Below are 13,051 nucleotides of genomic sequence, written 5' to 3'. Positions count from 1 at the left end.
TTTTTCAATTAATCCGCAAAATTAGTATGTTTGGCCCCTCTGTGCGTCCTTAAAATATATCTATCGACTCAGAATTACCTTCTGAGTGGATTAAACGAAAGTACAAAGGTCGCAATTTTGACGTTATTTCGATCAAATTTGGCACATGCATTTTCTTCACCCAAGGACGAAACCTATTGAAATTGACTGAAATCGGTCCATTATTTTTAATTTATATAGGTATCTACACAAGTTACACTTCAAATATGTTTTATATATACGGAAGACATGTTACCTAATTTTATGATGATCGGGCCACAATTAGTCATAGCTCCCATATATAATTGCTCCTAGCTCCCATATAACCCATTTCCGAAAATCACTCATAAAAATAAAAGATTAGATTTTTTTTTGCTCCTTTACTCACCATTGATGGCAAGGGTGAGTTTGTCATTCCGTTTGTAATATCTACATTTTTCATTTGGTATCCCACAAAGTGTATATTCTGGAGTCGATATATATAGCGGAGTCGATATAGCATTGTCCGTCTGACGTTTGTCCATATGTATGTTGAAATTAAGTTTTCGTAGCCTCCATACATGTTTCATACATCAGTATATCCGCCATAGAACCGGTTCGTTTGCTATCGAGAAAATCGGCCCACAAATGGTTGAGATATCAGGAAAAAACCAGGACAGCCTGGATAACTAAGTCATTAATAAAGACAATATGGATATCTAATGATAGATATTACAAAGGCATTTGCAACGAAGTATTTAAGGCCATAGTATGGGACCTACAATGGGTCAAAATCGGGAAAAATATTTTTTAACCCGAATTTTTTTGTAACAAAAAAATGTTTGTTGCCATCAATTTTTTTTTCTACATAAATATAAAAATTAAAAAAAAAAATGTTTAAAAAATTTAATTTTTGAATTTTTTTTTGCCTAAAAATATTTAAAATTTTTATTTTAAAGTATAATTTGGTGAATAGTATGTTAGATTCAGCACAGCCGAATATAGCTCTCTTACTGCTTTATTTATACAGAAGCCATGTCACCTAATTTTATGATGATCAAGCCATAATTGCTCATAGCTTTCTAACACTCACGAAAATAAATTATTGAATTTTTAAAATAAAAATATTGTTGCTCATTTACTCAGTGTAGGGTATTATATGGTCAGGCTTGGCCGATCATACATTCTTATTTGTTTTTTTTATTTTATTTATGTAATTTCGATGAATTATGCATGAAATTTTATGATTTTTATTTTAATTGATTTTAATATTCTGTAAAATATTGCTCGTAACTTGTAAGCGTTATCCGATTTTGCTCAAATTATCACCGTTCGGTTCGGTTTAGATCGATAAATCCAATGAGTGCTAAATAAAGTCCCTCCTAATGTTCTTACTATACGTATGATTAATAAATGATTTCTAATTTATCACTCATACGCCACTCATATGCACACACTTTATATTTATTTCTCACTCTCTCTATCTCTCACTCTCTCTGTTACTTCCTTTTCACATTTCCTCGTTTAATCAAGTTCTTTTCGGGAAATTTTTTCTTATTTTTTTTTACACAATTAATCATTTGCTTTCAATTTCCGTTAAAGTTAAAACAGCTTTCGATATTCTTTGACTTTTATAACAAAAAAAATCAACAACAAAAATAAGAGAAAATATTTCTTTTATACATTAGCTAAGTAAATAAAAAGTTTTATACAATATAAAGTGAACATAAATATTTAACCAAAAAAAAACTTTTTCTTCCGTTTCTTATTGGAAATCAAAACATTGATTATGAATTAAATCTATGTAAAAAAAACATGATTTTCTATTTTGTCTATAATTGCTGGAATTATTGTACATTTAATATTTGCATATTTAAATTTGCTATCCATTTAAACAAATAATTTGAAATGATTTTCATAAATTATTCATATTTTCAGTTGCATCAACCAACATTTCCTGGCTTATCGTAACTCTTAAACCGGATGTGTGGTAAGTTTTTGTCGTTCTATTTTGTTTTCAATTTTTATTCTCCACTAAAGTAGCAATTTATTTAATAATAACAAATTGTAGTATACAATTCATTTGAATTATTTACAGATAATTTTGTTTTTTTTTCCAATTTGTTTACAATAATTTAGTTTAATCTGCCAGACGTGCTTGCTCTTTTAATCCTATTCAATATTCAGGCAGCCACATTTTAATCAATTTCTGTTCAATTGTTTATTTTTGTGGTAAATTGTGAATTGTGTATCTGTCTGTTTTATTTTTAAATGTAGTTTTCGATATCTATCCATCATCTCAACCCTCATTTCGGAAATTAAACAAAATTTTGTTAAATATCATGCTGTTGAATGCACCTTATCCTTTTCCATAGAATTTTATCAAAATGAAATTTCACTTGAAATATTACGTTCATATACTGTGACATACTACTAGTTTATGCAGGAAAATGCTAAATAGAGCCAATTGTATAGAGCAGAGAAACTGTAATTTTAATTTTAATTATAAAATGAGACATTAGCAAAATTCAATAGCAATTGATATTGCTCTAGTACGTACACACATGTCTCTATTATTAGTCTGGTCTCATTTACTAGTTATCGATGTTTCTAATCTAATTGAAAAATTTGTTTAATGATATCCATTCAAAGAATTTTGTTCTTTGGTCCTGCTAACAATGGATAATGTGGGAATAAGAATTCCTAGAAATGAGGCCATAAGATATATTAAGCAACATGTTTTTTGGCAGCATAAGATGGAAGTAATAAGAATGTAAATTGTAAAGCTTCCATTAGCAAATAAACATGAGCATTAGGGTGACAGCCGATTTCTTTTTTAGATTTCATTAGATTTCTAAATGTTAAGTGCTGAAAATTTGAGCCAAATCGAACAACGATTTCGGGACGGGCTTCGAGGTCAAAGGTCAGATATATGCAGAATTTTACTATTTATATACAATAAATTTGTTAAACTCCTTAACATTCTGCATTATTTTACAGAAATATTTAGATTTATTTATATTAACCTTTATGTCAACAGCAGAACTGCTTTACGCACGTCAACAGCAACATACCTGGGTATGTTCGTACGTTTTGTATGGTGAATGGCTGCCGTTAGCATAAAACTGCTAATATCTAATTCGTTTGTTGGAATTTCTGTATTATTTTTTTTTATTTTGTTAGAAATAGACAAAAGGTTCAAAAATTTTATGATAACCAGTTTTACCCTTTTACATTTAGTCATTGTTTTTTGAAAAAAGTGGTTGTGTAGGTATGACAAAAAAGGCTTCTTATTGAGTTTTTGCAGAGATACAGATTTTTAAAATTAAAATAATTTGTTTTATTTATCAATAGTTTTTAATGAAATTTTACAGTTATGTAGACTTTTCTATTAGATATAGAAAAATAAAAACAAATTTTGAATTTTTAATCAGGAATCACGTAAATCCCAAAAAAGTTTTGAAAAATCTCAAAATGGAATTTTTTAGTTTTTTTGCTATAATATCCACACCAGGAGCGGGCTTATCGGAACCCTTTACAAAATAATTAAGAACATATTTGGCCATATCAAAATAAAGTTACCTATTATTTTGATATCCACTATCCGATTTGAGAATTTTTGCCATAAATTTAAATTTTACATAAAAAATAGGCGTTATTTGGATGGACCTGATCCCATCCGTATCAAGAATTTTTTAACTTAAATTCATTTAAAATCTTTAGTGTAAAGTAAGTTTTTCAAAAAGTATAAATTCCTAATACAACATCTTTCAAATTTTTTAGATAACTCAAAAATAAAAAAGTACTTTATTCCCAAAAACTAGAGAAAAATCTCCTTTTTAAATTTTTTCAAATTCGAAAAAAAGACATACAACTTTGGAGTCGGACACGATTTTTAAATAACTCATTTTTTGTTTGACATATACATTTGTTGTTAGTCCAACAAAAGAATAATGGAGAACCGCTGTTATCAAAAATGTGGAGTAGGGTGGGTAAAAACGTTGAAAAAATACTATATTTTTCAGTTTTATCATTATATTTGCATGCGTTTGACTATGGATACTCAGGTATGTATGCTATTGACGTAAGGGTGCAACTTTGTAAATGGGCTTTATCTTCCAAACGGGTGATCCTATCCTAACCAAACTTGGAACAATTGCGGAAAATAGTTTTGGCTAGGATATCAAGAAATTTCAAGTTGGTCTGATTATTCAATTGAGAGCTACAGCATTTTAAAAATGCAAAACATACCCAGGTATGTTGCCGTTGACATAAAGGTTAATGGAAATTACAGTAAAACAAGTAAGATAGCTATATTCACCAAATTATACTTCAAAATACAAATTTTAAATATTTTTAGGTAAACAAAATTTATTTTTTTTCCAATGTTGTTTTATTTATTTTTTGGAAAAAAAATTTATTCGAATTGTTATTTTAATTTTTTTAAAAATTTTTTTTTTTAATTTTAAAAAAATTTTTTTGTAAACATTTTGCTACAAATAATTATCTTTGCAAATTGAATGCAAAATAATCGAAATGTGTTCATAATTGTCGCAGTAATGAGATATAAATGACATAAATTGGATAAAAATTGGTAAAGTTATTAAAATTTCCCCAGACCCTTAACGTGTCTCAAACCACTAGAACAAGAAATTTATGAACAAAATTTACATATTTTGAGAAATATTAAAATAAATGGCAATTTTTACCTAAATATATCCATATTTACTTGTGTATGTGTTTTTGTCTTCATAGGATACCGCTAACCTATTCGCAGGTATGACCAACAAAATTAAATTTCTTTTCAAATTTCCAATTTTAAATTTTTAAAAATTTTATTAAACAGATTGCAGAATTTATTGACTATCACATTGGAATTTATTGAGATTATAATAGGGAATAAAAATATAAAAAATTATGTCAATACCTCCTATAGTTTTCTGTAACTGCGATTTAAATTTTGCGAGTTTTGAGAAAAACTAATTTTTTAGTCATAGTTTGGCGAATGACCACAATTTCCTAACTGTTAGGAATTTTAAGTAAAACCTATTCAAGATATTATATTCCAGATAATTTTAAATATATTCTGAAAGGCTTACTAAAATCGGAAGACGTTAACCTTTAAATCGTGAAGGCCAACTGTCAATTTTTTCAATATTTGAAATTTCTGATTGAAAGATGGAGAAATGTTTTATATTTTTGATCCGATTTTAATGAAACTTGAGAAAAATATAACATAAAGTCCTGCATCTACAATAACAACACAAAAATTTAAGGTAATCTAGTGTAAAAGAAAATGAATTGCAAAATTTTTATTGGGTATATAAATTAAAAATTAGGGATTTATTAAAATTTTTAGCTTTTTGTTTGAAACATTTCTAAAATGTAAATGTATTCAAAGTATTGCCAATTGTTAGTTATGACCTTTTCTCATCTTTCTGACAACATATGAATACCTAGCTCATATTTGGAGAAAATCGACACAAATAGTAGTCAGACGTGAACCAAAACTTCCCAACCACTTATTTGTAAATAGTTTTTGGCAGCATGTGGCCTGTCATTGACATGATGGATTCATATCTGGCCGAATATTCTGGACATTTTTCAGCCAATGCTCGCTTCAATGATGGTCTGTCCACATTTCAGCAGCTTATAATATATTATTACCTAGTGCCATGGATATTTGACTGTGGTGTCGATTCGTCTGGTTCGCCGGGCTTCAAATACGATCTCTTTCGCTTCGGGTTATAGTAGTGGATCCAGTTTTCATCTCAAGTAATTATTCAGTGCAAAAATGATTTTCATTTATAGCGTTCACGCATTATTTCAAGATCTCTCAGCTTCAATTCGTATGATACCCAATTTCCCTGCTTCTGGATTAATACTTATGCTTGCAAACGTTTTGAAATTGCTGACTGAGTAGTTCCTCATGATTTTGCAAGCTCCTGTGAAGTTTTACAACTATCTTCATGGAGTAATGCATACAATTCTTGGTCTTGAAACTTTTTTGGCTGGCTTGGGCGATCATTGTCTTCCATGCCAAAATCACCTCATCTGAGCCGCTGGTTGAAACCAATGAAATACATTCATCATAAGCTTTGGTGAGCAATCGGTGTGCTTCGGCGGCACTTTGTTTCAAATTAAAGAAGTAAAGCAAAACTTCCCGCATATGACGCTTTGTTGACGTCAATATTTACGAAGCAAAAAAGAACTTTGTTGTTTGCGCTATATAAGTGAGAATAAATGACAGATTAAAAATAAAAACCAAGTTCAAAAGTCATGCCATCTATTGTAAATCCCGCATTTTTAAGTCATTCAACCAATATCAAAATATTAGATACTGAGTCATACCTTATGTGTATTTAAAGTAAAAAAATCAATCAATCATTTCGTTTCTATACAAAAATATGTGTATGTATTTATGTGTCTCTGAAAGTTAAGATTTTGAAAAATAATTTCAAAATTTATGGTGTCTTCCGAAATAAACCTATTTCTTATGCAAATTTCAACTTTATGCCAAATTTTCTCTAATCGTATAGCTGTTTTCAACAAATTCAAACCTGTTTGTATGCCCCAATATGTTCTTAAATTTTGCAATGAGAATTTGTCGCCCCGACCCACAGTGGTTCTAAATCAAAATCTAGGTGGACAAAATTAAAAATTGGTATCTTCAGAATTAGGAAAAACTAAGTTTTTTCGGTAGCTGATCTCCTCCAATATAAATGGGTTTATCAATTGGATATTTCGTTTTCTCGACAGAAGCGCCAGATGTTCAACAAATTTTGAATCATATTTTCGTTAATTTTTTTTAATATTTTACTGCTTTACTAAATTAGATATATCTCAATGGTTTTACCATATAGAAATTCATACTTCAAAATATAGATAAACATTGATATAGGCTTTTATTAAATGTATATCTTATATTTATGGGCCTCTCCATTTTCTTGTTATAGTCCTTTAAACTTGGTTCTCAAATATACTAATATTTTTTTTCTAAAAATGTTATATAGCTTGCCAAAAAAAAAACATCGAAGCCCGCTATGGCTATATACATAATTTAAATAAACTTCTGGGGAATGTCTTTGTAAAAAAATTGTAGCCGCCAGCACCCGCCGAAATAATTTTTTTTTTAATTTTTACGGAATGGAATTTTTAAAAATATTTCTTTATTTATTATTGATTTTTATATATCTAGACCCTACTGTAACTTGAAATATATTAAATACAGATCTTTTTAAAAACTTAGTTTCAGAAAGACATAAAAAAGTATTTTTTTTAATTTTTTATTAATGTTTTTTATATGTATATCTAGACCCTACTGTAACTTGGAAAAAGTTTATATTGATCTTTTAAAGATTTTTTTTTGGAATCGGGGATACCAATTCTATATAAAAATATCGCCGAATAAATTTGTCCACCTAGATTTTGATTTGGAACCACAGTGCGACCTTGGTACAGATACTCGAAACAAAAATTTATAAAATCTTTTTCTAGAACTTTTCAAAATGTTTTGGCGAATTGATTTTAGGGGCTATCCCTATTAAATATCTACATCACTGTAAAATTTCATTCAAAAATTTTAATTTTCCAAAACAATCAGCTAAAACAGGATTTTCTTATTTTAGCAAAAAATAAAATTTTCTATTATTTGATATATAAAATGTTATTTTATCTTTCCACCAGTGTCAGAATGGCATCAAAGTAAAGAGTCTTCTAATATGGACTTCCGAAGTTTGACAGTTGATACCGGCCATATTGTTGAAGCTACATCATTCAAATTTAATAACACGTACAAATGATAAAATAGTTTTCTCTAATTTATTTGCGCTATTAGCCCCATTTCTGGATGGCAATAAACATAATTGTCATATTTTGGGACGATACCAATCCACATGATATCCAAAAGCGTCCAATGCATACCGAAAACTTCACAGTTTGTTGTGTATTTTGGACTGGCGGTGTTCTCATTCCATATTTCTTTGAGAACTACGTTTGCCAGGCCGTTAATGTCAACGGCGAGCACTACAGGTTGATGATTGCCAACTTCATTTGGCCTGAATTGAATGATTTGGACACCAATGACATGTTTATTCAACAGGACGGCGTCATGTGTACATGGGATATTCTGCACTGGCCACAGTGATCGTATGATTTGATCTCGTTAGAATTTTTTTTTTTGTTTTATTAAGTCGTAGGTCTATGCAAATAGGACACACACCTCATTGTCCCTCAGTGCCAACATCGATCAAATTCAGTCTGATTTATACGCCAGAGTCATGGTTTGCACGTTGTTATATTCCATATAAAATGGCATCGATATTACTTTCAAATGAATAACAAATTTCGATGCTTGTATCTCACACACACTTTGTTTTATTTAAATTTTAAGATAAGAAACGCTTAGTTAAAGACCCTTTACCTAACTCGAAATAGTTAGTTTCATCCTGTAGTTTTCTTGCATGATTGGTAATGCTGTAGTCGGCAAAAACAAGCAAATTCTCATGTTATATAAAAATTTGGAATCATGCGCGAGGTACTCCATTTTGAGGCCTTGAAACTCCGCCTCTCTTTGGTTTTTAAAGTCTAAGCTCAAAACTTAAACTGAACTGTACCTCTGCAATAGTCATGGGAAATTTTATTAAAATCCGTTTAGAAATTACAGATTTATTTCCACTTTTTCCAAAACGTTCCGAACTATGCGCTATGTAGAATAGTTTAGGATGCTTCAGCAACAGCATCTCAAAACTCAGGCACAAATCTAAATATTAGAAATTACCACTTATTTTCAAAATCAATATTCTGCTAACACTAAGAATTGAAATAACATCAAATACGATAAGGATCGATAATAATTTTATGATCCAACTAAACTTTTTACCTGTTTATATTAAGCATTAACAGTATAAAACAAATAAATTTAACATTTTGCACAACCACATTCTTTTGTTTTTTTAATTTCCAATTTTATTCATATTGCTGCCTGCCTGCCTGCTGCAGTTAAAACCTCAATGAAAACTAATTTCTGGTGATTGCCATTTTTATTTTTTTATATTGTTTGTCATTTTGTTTTCAGAATTTTTGCAATCAAAAATAAAATTTACATTTATATTGATTTAATCGCAAAAACAAAACAACAACAAAAAAAGCATACACATAAAGCTAAATAATGTTGACAAACAAAAAAGTGGATAAACTCTATAAAGTTTTTTTTGCCTGAGGAAAAGTTTTAAAAATATTTGAAATTATACATAGCTAGAGATACATTCATATGAATGGAAGTATGTATGTATGACTGTTAAAAATAAAAATGTGTTTGTTTTCCTAAACATAAATAAGAATTTGTTATCAAAAATTTTTGAAAACATATTTTTCAGAAAACAAAAGTTGAAACAAATAAAGCAGTGGCACAAATAAGGGATTCCGAGTTAAAAGAACTGCTTATCTTTTGAAGACAAGAACGAATCAAGCCAACTTCGGATACTCTGTTTTGAAGTGAAGTTTATCCCAGAGAGAGTTCTGGTGAATGTGTTCCATCGATTTCAACGTGCGAGACATGGTTTGTTCGGTTCAGAAGTGGTGATTTTAACACGAAAGACAAAAATCGCCCAGGCCAGCCAAAAAAGTTTGAAGGCTAAGATACAAGACAGCTCTCATGATCATAACTTTAAGAGGTGATATATAAAATTTCGAACACCCAGGGTTTTTTTGGTGTGGTCTACTAAAACATGTTAATGATTTTTTTATTTCAAAATCAATGCCTACATCTGCTTCTCGAACATTTTTGAATATATCCTCATAAATGCAAGTGCGCTAAGTCCTTTTTCATACATTTTACAGCAGAGACAAAAACGTTCTAAAAACATTGGTTTTAAATATATTTGAAATCTGTCAATGGAGTTTTATTAATTATTTGCTATGATTTGTAATGAAAAATAATCACGGTTTAGCAAAAAATTTAGCACGGTTTTTATATATAATACCAAAAAATCAATTTGTAAAAAAATTCGAAAAAGTACTTTTTGTTCTGCGGCTCCTCAATAGGGTGGCCCTTAATAAACGAAAGTTGGATTTTGGCCATTCTCACCCCCTAGTTTGGTGAACATTGGTAAAAAAATCATCCTGAAAAAATTTTAGGTAAATCGGACGTGCCGCAAGACCTCTGAAGTTTTGAGATGCATCTACAAAGGGAAAAAATGCATTTTTTTCAGTTTTTGTAAAAATTTTGCCATTAAAAAATTACTTTTGCAATTTAATTTAAAAGAATAGAAATGTGTACATAATTGTCGTTCTAATGAGACTTAAAAAACCGAAATTGGTCAAAAAATTTTAAAGTTATTAAAAACTTAAGAGAAATATAACATGAAGTCTAGTATTTTTAATAATAGAACAAAAATGGAAATTAAAACTTAAATGGCACTTGGGGTTAAAATGACCCCAAACTTTTAAAATAATAAAAAACCTTGGCAATTTCAATAGTGGGGTCATTTTAACCACAAGTGCTAATGAGGGTTAATTTCCATTTTTGTTCTATTATTATCAATACTAGACTTCATGTTATATTTCTCTTAAGTTTCATCAAAATCGACCTAAAAATAAATAACATTCAGCTATCTTAAAATTAGAAATTCCAAATATTGAAAAATTTGACTTTTGACCTTCACGACTTAAGGTTTAAAGTTTTGCAATTTTAATAAAACTTTCAGAGTCTATTTAGAATTATTTGGGCTATAATATTCTGAATAAGTTTTACTTAAAATTAATAACAGTAATGAAATAGATCACATTCGCCAAAAAATGGCCATATAATTGGTTTTAAAAGATATTTTCATAATTTTTTCATATTTTTGTTCCCTATTATGTTCTCAATAAATCCCAATGAGATGATCAAAAAAGTCTGAAATTTGTTTAACAAAATTTTTAAAAATTTGAAAATGGAGTTTTGAAACTGCCGTTAAAAAATAATTATTTATTTGGCCATACCTGCGAATAGGTTAACGGTATCCTACGAAGATAAAACCTCATCTACAAGTAAATATGTACATATTTTAAGTAAAAATGAGCTTCTATTTTAATATTTATCAAAATATGTTAACTTTGTTCCTACATTTCTGGTTCTAGTTGCCTGAGACACGTTAATGGCCTGGCAAATTTTTAATAACTTTAAAATTTTTGTGACCAATTTCGGTTTTCAATATCTCATTAGAACGACAATTACGTACACATTTCTATTCTTTTAAATTAAATTGCAAAAGTATTTTTTTAATAGCAACATTTTTACAAAAACTGAAAAAAATTAATTTTTTCCCCTTGTAGATGCATCCTAAAACTTCAGAGGGCTTGCGGCACGTCTTAACCCCAATCGATTTACCTAAAATTTTTTCAGGATGATTTTTTCACTAATTTTCACTACCAAAAAGGGCCACCCTACTCCTCATATGTAATCCTTTTAACTGTGTTATTTGATTTAAAGACTTTAAAAGGCAATGGAGCAACATTTTTGATATCAAAAGTCGAGACGATAATAAATTTTAAAATTTCATATCAAATATTACCATAAAACATTTATGATTTACGTTAAAAGGTTATTCGGGAATACAAAATTAGTATTTTAGTAAAATTGTTTTATGCTAAATACCCAATTTTTAATTTGATAAATTCACTGAAAATTTATTGCTGGGGGATAAGCTAGTTCCTATGCGCATTTCACTGGTTGCTTAGGCCAGATCATCAGGAAACCTTTTCCCAAAAGATTTTCTTTTAATTGACATTTATTCAATAAACCAGTAATTAAAACAAGTTTTATGCTATTATATATTTAAAACATAGTTATACTCAATTTCATTTGACTAAGATAATAATATTGCAAATTTTAGAAAAATAAATGGACATATAAAGCTTTCATACCACGATATTTTAGTACCATTTTGTTACTTTTTGTAAAATCAATTAAAAATTCGCATTTAATTAGCACCAATAAAAAATTTTCAAAAAGTTATACGGGAATACAAAATTTATTTTTTTGTTAAGAATTAGTGTGCTGCTTTCCCAATAATTAATAAATTCACTAAAATTTATTATTGGGGGATAAGCTAGTTCCTATGCGCATTGCTTAGGCCAGATCATCAGGAAACCTTTTCCCAAAAGGCTTTAGAAAAACTAAAGATATTATACAAATAAAACATTAGAGTGAATGAGAATTACAGACACTCAAGGTTTGTTTGTAAAAATATCAAAGCTTAAACAAAACACCAACAATAAACAGTGAGTTTATCTTTTCTTACATTCCCTTTTTTAATTTCTGTAATTTTAGACATATTGTTGAGAGAGTTTTGCAGAATTTTGGTTTATTTTTTTTTTTGATTAACAATTGCAAACCATAATGTACCATTTTGGTACTTTTTAAAAATTTAAATTTTAGTACCTTTTCATATTGCCATTAGAATAACAACTTGAATTTACATTACAGTATCGATTTGGTCCTTTTTTATTTTAGTATCATTTTGGTACTTTTTTTTAGTACATTTAGGCACCAATAAGAATTTTTTTAATTTAAAACATTTCATTGAGACAGTTTTGCAAGTAATTGGTACTTTTGAAAAATTTTCATTTTGGTACCTTTTCATATGGCTATTATAATAACAACATGAATTTACTTTACAGTATCTGTTTGGTCCTTTTTTATTTTAGTTCCAATTTTGGTATTTTTATAAAATCATTTGCAAATTGTAATTTTTTGGGCACCAATAAGATTTTTTTAATTTAAAACATTTTATTGAGACCGGTTTGCAAGTAATATAGAAAGTACCAATTTGGTACTTTTGAAAATTTTTCATTTTGGTACCTTTTCATGTTGCTATTATAATAACAACTTCAATTTACATTACAGTATCGGTTTTTTATTTTATTACCATTTTGGTACTTTTTTAAAATCATTTGCAAAGTGGAATTACAATTTTTTTAATTTAAAACATTTTATTAAGACAGTTTTTCAGAAATTTGCTATATTTTTATTGATAAAAAAATTGCAAACCAGAAAGTACCAATTTGGTAC

The 13,051-nt window shown here is 28.7% G+C and overlaps 1 protein-coding gene across 2 annotated transcripts in view; it reads left to right on the top strand.

The window, feature by feature from the left end:
- LOC135960413 (protein qui-1) overlaps nucleotides 1-13,051 on the top strand; it is a 342,666-nt gene that overhangs the window by 156,327 nt on the left and 173,288 nt on the right. For both annotated transcript variants that reach the window (XM_065511703.1, XM_065511702.1), the window contains one exon: nucleotides 1,936-1,987. The gene's annotated coding sequence lies outside the window, so the exon portion shown is untranslated. The remainder of the gene's footprint in view (nucleotides 1-1,935; nucleotides 1,988-13,051) is intronic.

The sequence above is a fragment of the Calliphora vicina genome, chromosome 5 (genome assembly GCF_958450345.1).
Source record: "Calliphora vicina chromosome 5, idCalVici1.1, whole genome shotgun sequence".
In the NCBI taxonomy this organism is placed as follows: Eukaryota; Metazoa; Arthropoda; class Insecta; order Diptera; family Calliphoridae; genus Calliphora; species Calliphora vicina.
Note: the sequence above shows the minus strand (reverse complement) of the source record. Positions and strands in the feature narration are given on the sequence as shown.